At 41.5% G+C, this 21,407-nt stretch overlaps 1 pseudogene; it reads right to left on the bottom strand.

Moving 5' to 3' along the window:
• Positions 1–6,877: 6,877 nt before the first annotated feature.
• Positions 6,878–19,866, bottom strand: LOC121026008 (60S ribosomal protein L28-like; annotated as a pseudogene).
• Between the last annotated feature and the right edge of the window lie 1,541 nt (positions 19,867–21,407).

The raw sequence follows: 21,407 nt of genomic DNA, 5'->3' as shown, positions 1-21,407 counted from the left end.
AAACAGGAAATGACAGTTTGGGAACTTCGTTATAAACTAACAAAATACTTTCTGTTGCTTCAAAGGCTATTGCAGCTCTAGTTCCTGGCTGGGGGAAGTTTTGAAAGGAAATGACTAGAAATTAAGATTCCTTTACACTCGTCCTTTTCTCATCTTGACAAACTCAGTCTTGGCCTTGCTTCCTTTGAAGCACGAGAACCGGATTGTGTCTATGGCGTTGGAGATAAAAGATCTGAGCTACCGGTTTGTGAGTTCGAGCCCCACATCGGGTTCTGTGTTGACAGCTCAGAGCCTGCTTGGGATTCTGTCTCCCTCTCTCTCTTCCCCTCCCCTGCTTGCTCTCTGTCTCTCTCTCTCTTTCTCTCTCTTCCTTCAGGTAAATAAAAAAACATTAAAAAAAAAAAGACTTGCTCATAATAACCAAACCAGAAGACAAACGATTAAACAGGAGATGGTTAGTTAATGATAAGTCCCTGAATTCTTTGTTCCGTAGAGTATCCATTATGTTTGGGGAGCGTCTAAAGCTTATTAGTTAATTTCTGCTGCATCTCTGTCAGATGGATTTCTGCTTTAATTCTCCCCAGAAAAGCCAGAAATATAGCTGAGGCCCTTGAAACCTCCACTCTGCAGTGGGGCGACCTTGCCAACATAGAGCAGAGGTTGGCAAACTACAGCCCTTAGGCCAAATCGTGCCTATTGCTTGTTGTTATATGAGTTAAGAGCTAAGAATGATGCTGTTTACCTTTTTATTTTATGTTTTATTTTTGGGGGTTTTTTGGGTTTGTTTTTGCTGTTTACATTTTTTCATAATTTTTTTGTAACGTTTATTCATATTTTGAGAGAGAGAGAGAGAGAGAGAGAGAGTGCGCGCATGCGCGCGCGCGCGCGCGCTCATGAGTAGGGGAGGGGCAGAGAGAGAGGGAGACACAGAATCCGAAGCAGGTTCCCGGCTCGGAGCTGTCAGCACAGAGCCCGATGCGGGGCTCGAACTCACGGGCAGTGAGATCATCACCTGAGCTGAAGTCGGAGGCTCAAGTGACCGAGCCACCCAGATGCTCCTGCCATTTACATTTGTAAAGGGTTTTAAGGAAAGGAGAAATACAATATGTAGCAGAGACCGTATGTGCCATGCAAAAGCTATAATTCCCACTGTCTAGTGCTTTGCGGGAGAAGCTTGCTGAGTCCTGCTTTAGAGAATTTTGCACGGGAGTAGCCACACCCATGGTTTCCTCAGGACATTAGAAGCTCACCACACCTTTCCCCTACGCTCTCTGTGGCAGGTTCCCAAAAGCAGAGCCTGAAGCTGGGATGCTTGTGCAAGTAGTTTAGCCAGGGAGAGCACCGCAGTGAAACCTCTAAGGCATCCTGTCGTCAGGAAAGGGCCGAAACAGCCAGGCCAGGAGGGGGTTCGGTGCAACTGTAGGCTCAGCCTTGATCTCACACAGAGCTCTGTAATGTGAAGAATGCCATGGGATTGTCCCACCTCGGGGCCAGAGGGTTGGGCTTGAATACCCCAATATTTAGTGCGTCGTAATGTGCCAATGCCCAGCAAAGGGGTGTGTGTAACCTCCTAGGCCTCTTTTGCATAAAGAAGGCCCTGGTTACCTGGACCAGTTCTGGAGAGACAGGTGAGCTGGGAGCTATTAGCTAATCGTCTTAGCAGCTGGAGAAGGGACACAATAGCCCTCTGAAGGGTGTCTGGGCAGGGACCCAGCAGTAACCACCACACAAGTGAGAGTGGACTGCGGAGGCTACTGGAACCTTCTACCCGCCATGGGCAGGTTGAAGCCTCCCTTGTACCCTGTAGAGGCTTTGACTCTAAGTGGCTGCTGCGATGGGCTCCAACATCCCATTCGCAGATACACAGCCATCCCCAAGAGAGGGGTAGTGGCCTTATGAACGTGTGAGAAGCCAGATCTGCCTTCTAGATTCGAGGAGGCAGAGTGATGCAATGTTTGAGTTGGACAGGGTTTAAGAGTCATCAGATCCAGTGCCCTCATTTTAAAGGGAAGGACGGATTCTATATGGTTCCACAGCTGGCAAGCAACGCAGTTAGCATCCCATCCGTGTTTTCAAATACAACACAGGGTGGTTCTCACCTGTAGGATGAACAGGTTGAAAGGTTAATTTTCTCTGCCATCTAATTCATTAACCACTATCCCTGTAACATGTGGAGCGATCCACCATGTGGCTAACTAATGTTGGCTTTTTGTTTCTTTAAGTTTATTTATTTCGAGCGAGAGTGCAAGCTCGCACGTGAGCAGAGGAGCAGCAGAAAGAGAAGGAGAGAGAATTCTCAAGCAGGCTCCCCACTGTCTGCGCAGAGCCTGACGCACGGGGCATGACCTGACCCGAAATCAAGAGTCAGACACTTAACTGATTGAGCCACTCAGGGGCCCCAAACTAACATGTTTTTAATAAACTTTGTATTTTATTGTAGACAAGTTTTAGATTTGCAGAATTTTCATGTAGGTAGTGTAGAGAATTCCTGTATGCACATCATTACCCCTGTTATTAACATCTGGCATTAGTACAATATTAATATATATACTTCTATGTGTAAAGAACTGTGTCTTTATTGTGCCAAAATTGGTTCACACTGACGTCTCCAATTCTAGTCCATTACGACATGAATCATTCTGGCTTCCTTCCCTGTAATCTTCCACGCCAGCAGTGAGATCTGGCTTCCATTGTCTGCCATCCATTTAATTAACTGTTCGATTCTAGTATAAATGTATGGTGTTTTCTGAATTGTTAACCCATACCCCCATGGGAAGCAATTTTATCAACTAGAGCACAGTGGTGAAATATAGAACCTTTTACTTTTAGTCTTATGAACTCCACTCATTTTCAAGTTGACTTACATCAGCACCTTTTCATCCATTACCTTCCTTGAGGCTGTTCCAATCCTTTGTAATACATTTAGATTTGTTGGTCACATTCTGCATTCCATCCTAGGATCTCGTGGCTTCCCAAATTTTATTTTTTTTATTTGCACACATGAGGCTTAGTTTGTGCTGGTTAGCCCTATGGGTTTTGAACAACTTTTTTTTAATGTTTATTTATTTTTGAGACAGAGAGAGACAGAGCGTGAGCAGGGGAGGGTTAGAGAGAGGGAGACATAGAATCTGAAGCAGGTTCCCGGCTCTGAGCTGTCAGCACAGAGCCCGATGCGGGGCTTGAACTCACGAGCCGTGAGATAATGACCTGAGCCGGAGTCAGACGCTCAACTGACTGAGCCACCCAGGCGCCCCTTGACAAATGTTTAACGCATTATTTTCACCATTATGGTGCCATAAATTCTGGAAAAGGCACAAGTATACAGACAGTAAACACGTTAATGCTATCTGCGGACTTGGGCGAATGGATATGAGGGTCAAATAGGTGAAGCACGATGTTTTTTTAGAATGAGCAAGGAAGTGCTCTTCCTGTTTCTATTTTCTGGAAGAAATTGTAAAAACTTGCTATCATTTTGTCTGTAAGTATTTGGTGGATTTGCCCAATTGAAATCATCTGGGTCTCTGGTGCTTTCTTCCTTGGAAATTAATTATTTCAATTTCATTAGTAGATATAAGGCTGTTCAAGTTAACTGTTCCTCCTCTGTGAGTTTTGGCAGTTTGTGTCTTTCAAGGAATTAGTCTGTTTCATCTAATTATCAAAGTTGTGGGCATAGATGTTTTCAGTTTTCTTTTATTATCATTTTAATGTTCATGTGATTAGTAGTGAGGAAACATTTTTCATTTTTGATATTGGTAATTTGGGTCTTCAGTCTTTTTGCATTGCTTAACCTCTCTATGGGTTTATTAATTTTATTGATCTTTTGGTTTTGCAGATTTTGTCTCTTGGTTTCCTATTTTCATTTTCACAGTTTCCTACTCTTGATTTTATTTTTTCCCTACCACCTGCTTTAGGCTGAAATTGCTCCTGTTTCTCTCATTTCCTAAGGTTTAAGCTAAATTTACTGCTTTTAGATCTTTCTTCTTTTCTAAGGTGTGTTTAATGTTCTAAATTTCCCTCTAAACTCTGATTTCACTGCATCTCACAAATTTTGAGAAGTTATCTTTTCTTTAAGAAAAAAAAATTTTAATGTTGATTTATTTTTGAGAGAGGGAGAGACAGAATCTGAAGCAGGCTTCGGGCTCTGAGCTGTCAGCACAGAGCCCAACGTAGGACTCGAACCCAGGAACCGTGAGATCATGACCTCAGCCAAAGTCCGACGCTCAACAGACTGACCCACCCAAGTACCAGTCTTTTTTTCTTTCTTTCAGAGAGTGAGAGATTGCAACTAGGGGAGAGGGGCAGAGGAAGAGAGAGTCAACCTTAAGCAGGCTCCCCGCTCACTGTGGAGCCCGATGTGGCGCTCAATCCAATGACCGTAGTATCATGACCTAAGCCAAAATCAAGAGTCAGATGCTCTACTGACTGAGCCACCCAAGCAACCCAAGAAATTGCCCTTTTATTTTCGCTTAATTCAACATATTTTTATATTATGTTCTTGAGCTTTTTCCATTACCCATCTATTATCACAAAAGTGTTGCATAATATCCAAATATTTGGGAGTTTTCCAGGTATCATTTGTTGATTTCTCTTTTAAATTCCATTGTGGTCTGTGAACATATTTTGTATGGTTTCTATTTTTTAAAAATTTGTTATGGTATAGCTTATGGCCCAGAATGTGATTTATCTTGGGGAATGTTCCTTGCAAGCTTAATAAGAATGTATATTCCACTGATGTTGAAAAGAATATTCTATTAACGTCAATTAGATCAAGTTGATAGCTGTTGCTGTTCCAGTCAGCTGTATCCTGTTGATTTCTTACCTCCTTGACCTATCAAGTAGTGACAGAGGTGTTGAAGTCTCCAACTGTAATACTGGATTTGTCTGTTTCTCCTGTTACTTTAATCAGTGTTGGTCTCCTACAGTTTGGTGCTCTGTTGTTCAATCATATTTAGGATTTTATGCGTTTTTAGAAAATTGCTATTATTTATTCATGTTTATTCATTTTTGAGAGAGTGAGAGAGAGAGAGAGCACGAGCTGGGGAGGGACAGAATGAGGGGAGGGCAGAAGACCCTACGTGGGCTCTGTGCTGATAATAGCGAGCCCGATGTGGGGTTTGAACCCATGAACCGTGAGATTGTGACCTGAGCTGAAATCAGAGTCCTAACTGACTGAGCCACCCAGGTGCCTCATTGACTCCTTTGGTATTATGTCTTCCTCTTTTTATGCCTGACAAATTTCCTCTCTCTGAAGTCTACTTTGTCTCGGATGAACAACATAGATATTCTGGCTTTCTTTGATTAGTGTTAGTATAGTGCGTTTTTCTTTCATTATCATCAAAGTATCACAGTCTGAATGTTTCAAGTAGATTTCTTGTGTGGTTTTGCCCTTCCAGGAAAAGTCATTGCTTTTCAGCGTGCTCAGTTTGTTTCTTGTTGTAAGGACTGAAGTGATGACTTCCGAGCTTTTTATGTCAGAGCTGAAACTAGAAGTTTTACTGAAAAATCAACATCTTCGGGGCGCCTGGGTGGCTTAGTCGGTTAAGGGTCTGTCTTCGGCTCAGGTCATGAGGTCACTGCTTGTGAGTTCGAGCCCCTCACTGGGCTCAGACAGCTCAGAGCCGACAGCTCAGAGCCTGGATGATTCTGTGCCTCTCTTCTCTCTGCCCCTCTCTCTCCGCCCCTCTCCAGCTGACACTCTGTCTCCGTCTCTCTCTCTCTCAAAAATAAGTAAACATTAAAAACATTTTAAAATCAACATCTTGAATCACTAAACTCTATTCCTGAAACCAATATTGCTGTATATGTTAACTAAAATTTAAATAAAAATTTGAAACAACAAAAAAATAAATCTTACTTTTAGATGTTTCATGGTTTAATTAAACAAATGGTGACTGAGCTTGTATTTTGTAAAAATCAACATCTTCTTTCTCTCCAACATGTATAAAGATCCTTCCCTTTTTTTCTCGCATCCTCTTTCAGAGGGTTGCCTCAGCAGAGCTGTTTGATCTCTGAGAATACTGTTTTCTTCTTTATATCACAGCTGTCTGACTTTTAAAATTCTCATAGGGCTGTACAACCTCACTTTCTATCCAGAAATTCTACTAATTCTCACATCTGGTTCCCAACAATGATGTCAGCTTCACTCATGCCTTTGTGGAACATTCTTATATACATTCTTTTTTTTTTTTTAAATTTTTTTGAACGTTTATTTATTTTTGAGAGAGAGAGAGAGAGAGACAGTGTGAGTGGGGGAGGGGCAGAGAGAGAGGGAGACACAGAATTTGAAGCAGGGTCCAGGCTCCGAGCTGCCCACACAGAGCTCAACGTGGGGCTCGAACTGACAAACCGTGAGTTCATCACCCAGGCTGAAGTCGGAGGGACGATTAACTGAGTGAGCCACCCAGGCACCCCTTACATTTTTATATACTTTCTTGTAGAGATTCCACTGTGTTTCTTTTCCTTTTGCTTTCCTTTGGAGGTGCTCCAGAGTGTCTGTCAAGTTATATGAATCCCAATTGAGAACCTAATTTAAATTCCTTCTCCTGGGGTCCTGAAGTGCATAAAAAGTAAAGGTTTAGAATTTGGGGTAGGTGAACATCCCGTTTCAATGTTTCTCAACAGTCAGGGTATGATGGCTTGTGCAGATCACAACAGATGACAGAGAACTGTATAGATTTTCATGTAACCAAAGAGATAGTGGGAGACATTCCAGAGTTGGGCAGGCTAGGGTTGGACGATAGCTCAGGAACGCAGCTTAAAAAAAAAATAAAAAAGGCCTTTCTACTCTGTCAAACCTAGCGTTTTAGGGTTTTGCCTCTTGGTTTCAAGATGGATGCCCCATTTGTCTCTCTCTCTCTCTCTCTCTCTCTCTCTCTCTCTCTGTGGTGGTTGACATCTCTATTGCTTTGGAGGTGGGGGGCAGGTGCTCAGCAGCTCTTGGTGGGGCGGGCCTCTTCCTCTTCACCGTCACAGGCTTCTGGCGGCGAGGGATGGCGCTGGCTGTGCGAATGGCGGCCACGTACGGATCTGGGTGGTCCTCGTTCTTGTGGATCCTGTGCCTGATGCTTCCGAGGGTGGCCGAGGCGTTCTTGTTCGTGGTGGTCCACGGGGCTAGTGGGTTTTCCCTGGAGGGATCTCCGCTTCATGGCCACCACTATGCGTCTGCCATCAGCCCCAGGCTTCTCGCCCACAGTGTAGAGGTGAATCAGCCTGTTGTCGTTAAAGGAGTTGGGAGCCTTCAGGTTATTGGGGTCGGTGCTGAACGGCTGCTTGTTCGTCTCGATCAAGAAGCTGGAACTGTCCCTCGGGCAGCCCGAGTCGGAAAGTGCATCGATCTCTTAACAGGAAGGAGAAAGGGGGGCCCCTGTTAAGCTCTTTGTTTATAACCAGTTCTATCACATGGGCACCCCTAGTGGAAGAGAGACCGGGGAAGTGAGGGGAGCCTCCCTAGGAGGTGTGCTCGGAAGGGGGAGTTGAGGATGAGTGTGAAGTAACGCGTGGCTCACCCAAGTTTCTGCAACAGTACACTATGTCATTTGTCCCTTACCACGACTGTCTGTCATAGAAACTGGGTGGTGGAAAGTCTGATGTGTATTGAGGGGCAAGTGTTCTGACTTTGATATCAGTGTTTTTCTTCCTTCTTGTCTTCCAAGACGTATTGCATGATTCTGTTCCTCCATGAAACTGGGCCACGCCAGTCTCATTTCATGCGGAAACTCTTTATTTTCTAGGCAAGCATTTTAAATAATAAAGTTTTGATATCTACTCGAAGGCATTCTGTTTTCTGTTGATAACTTATTCATGCGGTTCTTGGTGATGTTAATGATCATCATTGTGTATTTTCAAGAAGAGAATACAGTTTACCCTAAAAATAACTCTGAAAAATATCTCTGATCCAGTCCTTCAGAAATCCCACACTGAAAAAATTCAATTGTGCCCCTTATTGCTTGTTTTTGCTCTTTTTGTCGTCAAAGATAAATATTGACAAGGGGTAAACATTTGGACATGAGAAAAAAAGAGTTGAAATCTCAAATAGACTAAAAGGTAAAGGATGGAGTAGTCAGTGTAACAAAAAAGGTATATAAATGGAAAGTGAGCATATGAAAATGTTTTATCTTAAAAGATAATAGAAGAAATGAAAATGAAACCAACGATGAAATTCTTTCATCCATAAATTTGCAAATTATAAAATATTAATACCCAGCTTTAACTAAAGTTGAATGAATTAAGTCGCCTCATAGAGGCCTGATATAAATTAGTATAAGTTGACACAAGTTTACTGGAGGGCAATATGGAAATCTGTATTGAGGTTCTTAAAAATATTCGTAGCGCATGAGCTATCCATTTCACTTCTAAAAATGTATCCTAGCAAAATTAAGACAAATGTCCACTGGCACATAGCCAAAGTGTAATATTTTCAGTGTTACTGACGGCAAAATGTCTATAGCATGTATGTGTGTGTATATGGAGGGAGACTAAGTAACCCACAACAGAAATTTGTTTAAACTTGTTTATGTAAAAACTATTGTGGTGTATATATGGAATCAGACCTAGCTTCCACAGGAAACAGAGATGATACACTTGAAATAGGATAATTCAAGAAGGCTTTATTTACAGGCAAGAGCTTAAGGCTAGTGGTAGCCAAGATATTATTACCTATCTTATAAGTATAAGAGTATAAGAGTAAAGTATAAGAGAAAAGGGAAGGAATGTTGTGTAGAGTTGGTTGCTCCTAATGGGGTGCCTGGGTGGCTCAGTCGGTTAAGCATCCGTCTTCGGCTCAGGTCATGATCTCACGGTACGTGAGTTCGAGCCCCGCGACAGACTGTGCTGACAGCTCAGAGCCTGGGGCCTACTTCAGATTCTGTGTCTCCCTCTCTCTCTGCCTCCCCCACTCATGCTCTGTCTCTGTCTCTGTCTCTCTCTTAAAAATAAACACACATTAAAAAAAAGAGTCGTCTGTGACCTTCAGTTGAAGAAAATAGCCAGCTACAGGTTACCTTCCAGGGAGAGAGCCAACGGAATAAATACCTTGTCTCACAACCCTCCCATCTCTGCAGTCTACTGCCAGGGCTCCGCTGGCCACACTCAACGGGAAACACGAAACACTTAAAAATAGTGGAAAATGGATCTGGAGAGGGTGCCAAGCAGAAGTCATCCCAAACAGTCCACTCCTATTGATTCACAACATCCACTCTTGTATTCCATTGGAATAAAATCTTCATTATCCTAACAGAGGAATATAAGAAGTCTCATTAGCTGTTGTATCACGGCAGGATGAGAAAAATTCCTTTGTTTTCTCACCTGAATTGTAAAACATTAGGAAACCCCAGGGTTCACATAATACAGTGTGGTAAAGGGGTTAGTTACACAAAATATAGCTGTGTTAGGTTTCACTTCTGTAGATGGTTTTGCTGGCTAAGCTGATTATCATAGCTACCTTCTTGTACCACATATTACATGTGCTCTTATCCTTGGCTGGCATGTCAGTTGGATGGTAATCTTTACTAGGCGGGGGAGGGGGGGTGGGGTAGTCAAAACTTACAGCCTTAAAGGATTTGAGTCTTGGATGTCTGGTTTTTATTGCAGTCATTCATGGATCAGGACTCTTGAGTATGGTCAACTAAAATATGCCCTGGTGAATGCCCTTGGGTTTCAACATGGTCCTTTTTGACCTCATTGTGTAGCAGCAACCAAATTTCCCCCGGGTAATCAGAGTAAATCACTGAATAAATCACCAGTATAGTGACCCTCCTCTGCAGTTGGTTTAGTGGCACAAGAAACCCCAAATGGCCATGGATTCGTCTCCACTTCTGTTCCTGGGACCGTATCTGTGTTCTCTGATGCAGGGATTTCTCCTTTGGCCACTAGGATAATCCACACCCACGGGGCCCAAGTTTGTAATAACTGGAACAAAAATAATTCCAGTTATTAGATATAAGATTCAATTTTTTAATGTTTATTTTTGAGAAAGAGACCACATATGAGTGGGGGAGGGGCAGAGAGAGAGAGGGAGACACAGAATCCGAAGGAGGCTCCAGGCTCTGAGCTGTCAGCACAGAGCCCGATGCGGGCTCGAACCCACGAAGAATGAGATCATAACCTGAGCCGAAGTCGGACGCTTAACCAACCGAGCCACCCAGGCGCCCCTGGATATAATATTGACGGTTGCCGAGGTGGTTTTCCTCCAGCTGGTACTGTAAATGAAACTTTCTGCTCTCCACATAAAGCCAGCTGCTTTGGGTAGAAGGAGCACCTGGTAAGGCCTATGAGATCAATGAGCGCTGGAAAACATTACTGCCCATTGGAGAGGTCATAAAAGGGGACTTGGAGAAAGTCCGCATACTAAAGATGAAACTTGAACCCTCCACCATCACCAGAACAAAGACCAGCAGCCCTCAGACTCCCTTGGCAAGTGTTTCAAAGATTATTTGCGAAGACCGAATTTCCTAGAGAGAAGATCCACACTGACTGACATTTGCGGGCTTTTCAATGAAAAAGTTGTTTGGCCATCTGATTGTTTATGAAGTCCCTGGGCAGACAAGGCTTTCTGATCAACTTTTTGTTATCTCAACTTTAAATATGAATGGGCTCTCAAGCATCACCAAATGTTTAGAGAAAGCGATCAACACCGAAAAAGAGACCAAAGCGGTGCCTGGGTGGCTCACTTGGTTGAGCTTGTGACATTCCTTCAGGTCATGATCTCATGGTTTGTGAATTTGAGCGCTGCGTTAGGCTCTGCGGTGACAGTGCATAGCCTGCTTGGGATTCTCTGTCTGTCTGCCCTGTCCCTGCTCCCTCTCTCTAAAGATAAGTAAATAAACTTTTTTTTTTTTCTTTTTTTTAAGAAAAGAACGTAGGGGTTCTTGGGTGTCTCAGTCAAGTTAAGCTCTTGACTTTGGCTCAGGTCATGATCTCACGGTTCGTGAGTTCGTGCCCCACTTCTGGCTGACTGCTGTCTGTGCAGAGCCCAGTTTGGATCCATTGTTCCCCTCTTTCTCTGCCCCTCCTCAACTAATGCTTTCTCTCTTAAAAATAAATAAACATTTGGGGCGCCTGGGTGGCGCAGTCGGTTAAGCGTCCGACTTCAGCCAGGTCACGATCTCGCGGTCCGTGAGTTCGAGCCCCGCGTCGGGCTCTGGGCTGATGGCTCAGGGCCTGGAGCCTGTTTCCGATTCTGTGTCTCCCTCTCTCTCTGCCCCTCCCCCATTCATGCTCTGTCTCTCTCTATCCCAAAAATAAATAAACGTTGAAAAAAAAAATTAAAAAAAAATAAATAAAAAATAAATAAACATTTAAAAAGAAGAAAAGAACTTAACTTGTATCTTCATGGATTAAGAATGAGCTTTTGGACAAATACTGTATGATTTCACTCATGTGGAATTTAAGAAGCAAAACAGATGAACATATGGGAAGGAGAGAAAAATAAGAGAAGAGGGAAACAAACCACAGGAGTCTTTTAAAAATAGAGAACAAACTAAGAGTTGATGGAAGGAGGTGGGGGTGATCGGCTAGATGGGTGATGGTTACTAAGGAGGGCACTTGTGATGAGCACTGGGTGTTTTATGTAAGTGATGAGTCACTGAATTCTACTCCTGATACCAATAGTACACTGTATGTTAACTAAAAGAAAAAAGAAAGATGAGCCCTTGGACATTAAAAATATGATTAAAAATAAGAAATTTGATTAAAACATTGGAACGTTCAGTCATGGAAATATTCTAGTTATTGGAAAAAAAAAAGAAAACAATTTATAAGAAAGACAAAAGATTTTTTTACAAAATACAGAGGTAGAACAGGCAAATAAGGATTTCTGAAAGTGATCATTTTCTTCCCAGAATAATTTTCCATGTTTTATAAAAAATAATACAAGAACATTCCCCAGAATCAATGGACTTGAATCTCCAACCTGCATGAGTCCCATGAGAGCCCTACACAATGAATGAAAAAAAAAGTCCCTCTCAGTTTATTTTATTTGGAACCTCAGAAGTCCAGAAATAAAGAGAAGATCTTAAATTAGTACAGAAAAAAAAAACCAATTAGATCACTGACGAAGTATATGAAATAAGGATAACTTTGTACTTCTGTGCAGTGTCTGAGGTTGGAAAACAGTGGAACGTATCTAAAACAGAAAAAACAAAAGCTGTATATGTAAAAGATATTCTTTTTAGAAATATAAAAGCAGGACTCGGGTGGCTCAGTTGATTAAGCATCAAACTTCGGCTCAGGTCATGATCTCACAGTTCATGGGTTCAAGCCCCACGTCAGACTCTGTGCTGACAGCTCAGAGCCTGGAGCCTGCTTTGGATTCCCTCTCTCTCTGCCTCTGCTTGTGCTCTATCTCTTTCTCAAAAAATAAATAAACATTTAAAAAATTTTTTTCCAAAGAAAAAAAAAGAAGTATAAACGTTAGCATCAGAATAAAGAGGTAAAAAGCCTCTGGGGAATGGAGTAGAAAGGAGAGTACAGAATAGCTATTTACTTATTTATTTTTGTTATAAGCGTAGTAGATCTATTTAACCTTTAAAATGGTCTGAAGTTACAAATGAAAATTACTTTAAAAAATCAGATGCGTAGTAGGCTGGATCAGATAAACTTTGAGATTACAGCTAGTTTTTTCTTCCAAGAGTTGGTTAGGTGTCTTGCAATTGACCACAATATGGAATATTCCCTTGCATAAAGGCATGAAAATGATAAGAATATTAATATTAGGTATAATTTTTTTCGAAAGCAGCAGAATAGAATTAAGGTAAAAATATTCTCAGTGTATTGATTGCTGACTGAATACCAGGCATTTTGCATAATTGGTGACTGATTTTCACAATAAACCTGCATGTCAGTTCAGACTTAGAAACTGAGATTCAGATAAGTTAGTGGCAGAGCGGAGCTTTGAAATCAATGAATTTGACTACAAAATCCAGAATCCTTTCTCATGTAGACTGCTACTTGGCCCCAAAATACAAACCCATCCTGAACTCTTCAGGCTTTTGCATAGGAGAGAATGAAGAAAATGTACTTTTAGTGGATACAGTTTCAGATTTCAGTGTCTTCTATGGGACATTTACTAAATAATAGTAATAGCAATAGTAATAATTAAACACTATCCTCAGGCAAAATTTCGGCATGAGGTTGAAAATTCGCAGTCTGTAAATAGTGCAAATATCCTTGTCCTCCGTTCTTTTTTTGGAGTAGTAATCCTTGAGCGGACCATCTTTAGTGGGTACCTGGCAACACAGCAAGGGACATCTAAAGCCTTCGAATAAATACAACTCATTGTTTTGAAGTCGTAGTTTTATTTTGTGGAGCATAATTAAAGACATTATTTTCCATGAAAACAAACAGGTGATGGAGTCACGTGCAACATTGCCTCAAATTTTAAAGATGAAAAAAAAAGACACAAGACTTCCATGACACTTAGGAGTTGTAGTTGGCTTCTTCAAGCTACACAAACTGAATCCTTTGGGCTTTCCATTTCCTCTCCTATGACATTGTTGAAGGACTTCTCAGTGGACAACGTAGATGTTCTGCTGGGTGTGTAAAGCCTGCGTGTAAGGCCAAGTTCACACTGGTTCATGTCTTGTCTCATGCTCATACTAGCTCTGTGAATCTGAACAAATTCCTTAACTCCTCTGAGCCTGTGTTGTAAACTCGGGAGATACTAACCATCTCACAGGGTTGATGATGGATTACATGACATGATCATGTAATGTGCCCAGTGCGTAGCAAATATTTAATACATGTTAGACCTTTCCTCTTCTCTCCCTACTTTCCATTCACATTTATTCCTCAGAATTCTACAAAATGCGAATTCACCTGGATACCTGCTCTGGTCTCCTAGAGATCTCAAGTTGGAGCAATTCAATAAGCTTCTAGAACCACCTTTTTCTCTCATCCTCCAAAAAGACTTTGGTTCAGTTCATACGTTCTAGAAGTAATTTTTTTAAAAAGTTTTTTATACATATCTCCTCTCCTCTTTGTAACAAAAGATATATTACTTATGGAAGGAATTATCCTTACTTGAAAGACAAGGAAATTGTGGCTTAAAGATATCAGTGCCTTTCACAAGGTGTCACAGTAAATACAGAGCCTGGGACTAAGATTCCTGAAATAGAAGCCTGGGAACCCTAAGTTTTGCCTAAGCCCCACAGATTTTCTCCTTACCTTCTTCTTTGTATGATGTCCTCCGTATCATTTCCAGTGCATTCTACCCCTGGTTAGCACCTTCATCCCTGATTGGCCCAATCACAGCATTCCCATCACTGAGCCATGAAATAGTTCTTTCCCAGCACAGAAGAATCACCTTTTTCCCAAAACAGTTGGTGGATGGAAGTGCTCCAGTTCCTCCAAGTAAATCCCCAGCCTCTGTCCACCAATTGGTTCTCTGGTCTCGAGGCTCTGATAACACAATCACAAAATAATTCAACGTCGAATGTTCCAAAAATCTGAATTATTGTCTCATATCCTTGATCACCTTGCTATGCTAAGGATATTTACAACTTGGGGTGCCTGAGTGGCTCAGTCACTTAAGCATCAGACTTCGGCTCAGGTCATGATCTCATGGTTTGTGAGTTTGAGCCCCACATTGGGCTCTGTGTTAACAGATCTTTTGAATCCTCTGTCTCTGTCTCTCTCTCTCTCTCTCTCTCTCTCCCCCCCCCTCTCTCTGCCCCTTCCCCGATGTCTCTGAAAAATAAATAAATGTGAAAAAAAAAGAATATGTAAAACCCACAGATAATATGAAAAATTATACTAAAGTTGACAATATTTTTCTTTTCCTACACATTGTGAACCTTCCTAACCTAGCTCAATAATTCTGCCTAAGTAAAAAATGTATTGGAACTGCATCTTCCTTGTCTTTTCCTTCATCCTCTTTGGTGCTGATAGGGAACAAGGAAATGTCCCAAGGTTAGAAGGCAGGAGGGTAAAAGAAAATCAAGTGGTCTGGTCAATCTACTGACTAGTCTGTGAGTTCTTGCATAATTAGGAACTGGCTGGGTAATTTCCCTTTGAGGAAACGTAATCACCTATTTCTCTCTCGGAGCAGACCTTCGATTTGGAATCCCCTCATTAAATTGCATCTCTGAATTTTGCTAATTTCACGACTCATCAGCATATCTGGCATCCAGAAAATGTTAGGTGCATTCTGTGTTTAGGAAGGGGGTAAAAAGCACCTCCCCCTCCCGAGACCCCTGGCAAAGAGCATAGATTCTGAGGAAGTCCTCATGACTCAGAAACAAAAATGCCCATTTGTACGATGAAGGCATTAAAGATGAAGAGGGAATCTTAGCATTTCATCTTTGTTCTAATTTATTGTCACTGCCTGTGCAGAGTGTCTAAACTTGCTGCAACTAATTAGATTACCTGGGCGTCGATTTGAAGACATTAGGGCAAGAGCCTGTTCCTTACAGGGAATTGGATATTGGTTATCCTCAGAAAATAAAAAGTACAGATCTATCCTCTGAGATTAGAATTTTACAAACTGTCTTAGTTATTGAACTATTTTAAAATGTAGCTGAATTTAGCATAATTTAGCATAACTTAATCTGGATCTTCAGAACAATAATCAGAAAAAATAATGAGCTATAAAAAACATTTAAAAACAAGACGCTGTGCCTGGATGTATAAAAGTTCATAATTTCTCACAGAAGAGAGGATTATAAATCAAAATATTCCATTTAGTTTAATTGTACGTGCCCAGGGAAGTATTTTGGGAATGGCAGGGGGAGAAGGGTTAAAAGCGAAGTATTTACCCTAAACACACCCCACAGCAGTTTTTATTTTTCTCATAATATAATCATCCCTCTTCTCCCCGACTCCTGGTTTTTCTCTAAATACGCTGTTCGTTCCCATGACAGTCACTTTTGGTGGTTTAAATAAAGGGACTAATTAGATGCAATACATGGTTGAAAGTTTCCTGTTTGCTTGTTTTGTCGTGTTTTAGTTTTCATGTATTTCGCAAATAATCACGTTGTATCTACTACTTCCATTAAGCACTGCAGGGGACCAAAAAATTGAATGTGGCCCAGAGAGACAGAGACGGCACGGGTGGGGGAGGGTCAGAGAGAGAGGGAGAGCAAGAATCCCAAGCAGGCTCCAAGCTGCCAGTGCAGATCCTGTCTTGGGGCTCGAGCTCACGAAAGTGAGATCATGACCTGAGCTGAAACCAAGAGCCGGTCGCTTCACTGACTGAGCCACCCAGGCGCCCCTAGATTGATCTGTGTATTTCAGCAAATGTTAACAGTGGAGTCATGAAATGAATAATCTTGATTCTTCTCTTCAGACTTCATTGATTCAACAAATATTTCTGAGTACCTATTGCATTAGAGGCCCTGTCACACGCCACTTTGCAATCTAAAGAGTTGCCTCTTATTCCCTCAAATAGCCGAAGGGAATTATATGGAGAGAAAATTCCCATCTGCTATTTTATGACTGTCATTGGGTCTACTCGTTAAAGAACAGGATTAAATGTCATGGTGGCTTTTTAAAAAAAAAAAAGTTGGTAAAGTGAGGAGGATATTTAAAAGGTATGTAAATCAGACCCTATGTTGGTAATGGGAGTATATTGGTGCAACTATGTTGGAAAATTATTTTTCTGTTTTTATTAAATCTTGATACACATATACCCTATAAACCAGCGATTCAACTCCTATTTCTATACCCAGCAGAAGTGCACACATATATTACCCAAGACCTGTTTTAAGATTCTCAATAGCACTGCTATTAAGAATAGTCAAACAATGGAAACTACCCATATGTCCATCACCAGTGAAATGAAGAAATAAATTGTGGTATATTCACACGATTGAACTGAATCTACACAGTAATATGAATCAAATATTTCCAACCTAATGCAACAACATGCATGGATTGCAGAAACAAAATGTTATATGAATGAAACCAGATGCAAAATATACATCCATATGATTGCATTTATATAAAATCCCCAGAGAGACCCAGCTAATCTTATTAGAAGTAAACATAGTAGTTTCCCTTGGGTGGTGGGGTGACTGGAAGAGATCACGAGACGGGGAGCTTCTGGGGTTCTCGTAAGTTCTGTTTCTTGACCTTGGTGCGAATTACGTGGGCTGATTAAGTAAGGGAAATTCATGGAGCCAGCATGCTCTTCTATATGCAAATTGTACTTAAATAAAAAGTTTAAAAGAAGGCACTAAAATAATCTTGCAAACCAGTAGGCTATACCGAGATTTACATGTCCACTTAATTTACCTTACCTTTTATTCTTATTACTATTATTTTTCTTTCCATTTACTGTTTCGTTTATTTCTGGTAGAAGGGGGCAATGGCGTGTTGTACTGCATTCATTTGGAAGTTATGAGGCCAATTGGACATTGTACTTTAATTTGCACTGTGTGGTCTTACTTTCTTTCGTCAAGATTTTCCATTTATTGTTCTAGAATGCCAAGGTTTTTCATCAGCACTCTTAGTATCAATCAGTGATGTGCAAAACTGTCAAAGTGAAGCAGAATTAGCTGTGAGTCTGTAACTTTGACAAATGCCATCGCAGTCTAGCTCCCTGCTAATCACAGTTATGGATACTGCATCGAGAAATAGTCCTTGAAAATTAATTAAGTCCTGTTATAGAGACTAAAATGAATGTAAAGGGCAGGGAGGAAAAGCTAACAAAAAGGGAATGACAAACAGCAGCTTATTGAATTGAAGAGATATCTTGCCATGTAAACAGAGAGATAATTAAATGCACAGAAGATACTAAATTGGGAGGTGTTGCCTTGACCAGCAAGGACTGAGAAATCATTCTGTTGGACTTGGGAAGGTTAAATTCAGGGCAGGAAATAAAATTAAATTCAACTGGGGGAAAATAGAAGCTTCTATGCCCAAGAAAAGTAATCTGAAACACAAATATCCTGTGAGAAAGAGAAGCCTGAAAGGCCAGTATCTTGAGAGACACTGAGGAGAGCAAAAGCATAAAGAATTAGGTACCAGTACCTAAAAGGACTGCAGAGAACAGCAGTGATGGTTCTTAGGTTTTGTTTTCCTCTAAACCACTGTGGAGCCTCCTTCAAGGTTAACGGTAGTTTCGTAAAGACAAAAACAAAACAAAACAAAAAAACCCTGTAGAACTAGGAAATGTCATGTAGAAATCACATGAAAACAGAGTTGTGTATGGGAGAAGCAGTTGTATATCTGATCCTTGCCCAGTTACCTGGGAAGAAGACTGAAGCCTTCCTTTAAAAAAGTTACATGCACACTCGTAGTGCATTTGTGTGTGTGTGTGTGTGTGTGTGTGTGTGTGTGTGTGTATTTGCGTGTATTCCTTGAGTCTCCTGTTGTATCATTATGCCTAGAGCAAAATTGATGAATACACTTCTAAGGTGCCTGAGGAGCCCAGAACTTGTTTAGTCCTGCCCCACCTTGACCTCTAGCTCATCACATATAAAAGCCAATCTCTGATAGTCTGGATTTAACCCTCCTTTTTATACTTTGTCTTCTGGTTACTGTATTTACTGAAACGATGGATAATATAAGCTATTCCTGAATGCATGTTGTATATTCTATAAATAATTCATCAGATACATTACATGCTCTCTTTTGTGTTATAAACATATCATCTGCTGATGGAAATTCCAGTACTAGCAGGATGTCAATAAAATAAAGGCATGCCAATTTTAGAGCACACCACCCAGAATTACTAGGATTCCAACAAATTGAAAAGTTACCAGAGAGATGGTGATTTTAAAAGTTTAAAGATATTTGTGAAATGGTGTTATAAATTATGAGAAATGAAGAGGTGAATTCTTTGAGGTAGAAAAATAGTGTCTTGAACCTGTCTAATTAGACCAGGGGAAGCAGAGAAAAGACAGGCTTGAAGAGAAGGTACTTGACCTAAAACGGGAAGATACAAGGAAGGTAGTTTAAGTACTTAAAGGCAATGGGAATCGGGAAGGTAAAACCCATTCTCTTGCTTCTCTGTGAGCTCAAGGGTACCATTCCCACAGAGTACAATGCTGTTCTCCAGGGGGTGCCATTCACATTATGGTCTGTGTGACACCAAGAAGTGCCCAAGGCCTACAGGAGTGGAGAGTAAGGGTTTCCAATTCTGTCTTAGGACTCCTAAGCATGTCCTAAGACTCAGAAGAGAAAAAGAGCTTGGACCTAATCCTGAGGGCAGTGGGGAACCACTAAAGGCCTGCCTGATACTTTCCATTTTGCAACGTCATCACAACTGGTATATACTGTGAAAGGTAGACAGCTGATCTAAGACAGTGTTGGGAGGAAAGGTTAAAGAGGGATGATGGAGAAATATCTAAGAAGTAGAATTTACACATCTGTCATGAGAATGATATTGACATGGAGAATGGATAGAAAGGGAATGCCAGAAACTTCTAAGTCAAATGGCTTGGTCAAAGAATAGATAGAGGAATACAAATCTAAGCTGCACTTTATTATTTGGGACAAGCTGCATTTTAGGTGTCTGGTGGATGTTGAACCTTCAGGCGAATTCTCTGGTTGAGAAATAGAAAGGTGGGCCAATGGAAAAAGAGAAAGGCTTGGGTTGGAGATTGAGCTTTAGGAGTATTGAAACTTAGCGCTAGTTGATATCATGGGCTTGAATAAGATCTCCCATTGGAAAAGCATAGCGAGAGTGGCTGAAGATAAGACAACATGAAATGGTTGGTAGAGAAAGTAAGTCACAAATACTGTTCATGACCTCGCGTCGACTTGGAGAAGTAAGGATTATCGCATCTACTCATCTTTCTTTTCTTGTTGTATGAACTTGAATGTTTTAACCCAATTCCCTTTTATTTACTTACCTTCTCTGTTCTGGAGGGTTTGTTGCTGATTAATTTTGGAATTTAGTTTATGGTTCAAGAATACCAAAACCTGCATGTCACTAGAGATCTGGATGAGGACTTGGAAGCAGAAACTGGAGTGAATACATTTTTAGCTGGAAGAGAAGCACATACTGTGTTATTACTATTCTTTTAAAGTATATTCTGTGCCCGACGTGGGGCTCAAACTCATGACACTGAGATCAAGAGTTTCATGCCCTACTGACTGAGCCAGCTGGGTGCCCCTTAGTATGTACTGTGGTTAGGTGAGGACTTTTTTTTTCCCCCTTGGTGGTAAAAATATGGAGAAGAAAGGAAGCAAGGAAGGAAAGGGTGTCCGGGGATGGAATTATTAGATGACCACAGGTGGGGACGACAGTGGGCCATTGTCATTTTGATGGCCCAGATTCTGCACTCCCTTCTTGTTTAGGATGAATCCAAAAGGGATAGGTGATAGGACCCCAGCTCCCGCTATCAAAACCTAGAAAGGGAAAGGAGTTCCTTCCCTCTCCCCTGGAAGATATAGTCTGGGTCCATTAGAGAAACAGCCCGTCAACCATTCCCTCCTAAGACTTGGATTCTTGAAGGGTGATGCACTGGTGTGAGTCATTTATAAGTTATATTGGAGCATGTGGCAGAAGGAAAGATTTGCCACCCAGCTGTAGGCAGCGTGGTCAGCAGACAGCCTCTAGCTGTCAGCAGCTTTAGGTCTGTTGCAGCTGCAGAGAGCCACCTCAGTGAAGGTCGCACTCCTTCCAGGGCAGTCTGCATCTGGCGACTAAGCAGAGTGATTGTATAAAGACGCCATTTTGGTCCCATGCAGGACCACCTTCTGGGCATTATTTTCTCCTGAGCTTCCCTCCGGGTCAGCAGAAGCTTTGCCGCTTTGTATCACAGCGTTTACTGTGCCCAGTTCTGCTCTTTCTTTCTCTTCACGGTTTCAAATTTCTAATAAACATCTTTCACCTTAAACTCCATCTCCGTGAAGGTCTCTGGTGAACCCGATCTGTGACATCCCACTGGGATGGTCATGTGTGTCTAGTTCCCCCGGCACCAGTGCTGAAAATCTAAGTAGAACATTCCTGTGACAGGGTCTTGATTTCCTGTGTATTGGATGAGCCCAGTATTCTTTTAGTAAATTTATGTGTCGGCTAATGATGAAAAAAAAAAAGTCCATTTTTATTACTGAACCTGGCTGGTGCAGTGTGTATTGAAATTTGAATATTTTCCATCATCCTGAATGAGGATTTGTTTGTGCTATGCCAGAAATTTTTGTCCTCACAAAGGTCTCTTCAGACATACTATCTTAAGAAAGGAAACAAGGTGATTTTGGTTGGACACAATTTGAGAGGTGTCTTAGTTTGGGCTCCTTTAAAGAGACTCGGAGTGGCACCTGGATGGCTCTGTCAGTTAAAGCGTCCGACTTCGGCTCAGGTCATGATCTCTCGTCTATGGGTTCGAGCCCCACTTCGGGCTCTGTGTTGACAGCTCAGAGCCTGGAGCCTGCTTCAGATTCTGCCTGTCTGTCTCTCTCTCTCTCTCTCTGCCTCTCCCCTGCTCATGCTCTGCCTCTCTCTCTTTCTCTCTCTCTCTCAAAAA

Source organism: Herpailurus yagouaroundi, unplaced genomic scaffold (genome assembly GCF_014898765.1).
Source record: "Herpailurus yagouaroundi ecotype Mexico unplaced genomic scaffold, PumYag 67793, whole genome shotgun sequence".
Classification (NCBI taxonomy): Eukaryota; Metazoa; Chordata; class Mammalia; order Carnivora; family Felidae; genus Herpailurus; species Herpailurus yagouaroundi.
Note: the sequence above shows the minus strand (reverse complement) of the source record. Positions and strands in the feature narration are given on the sequence as shown.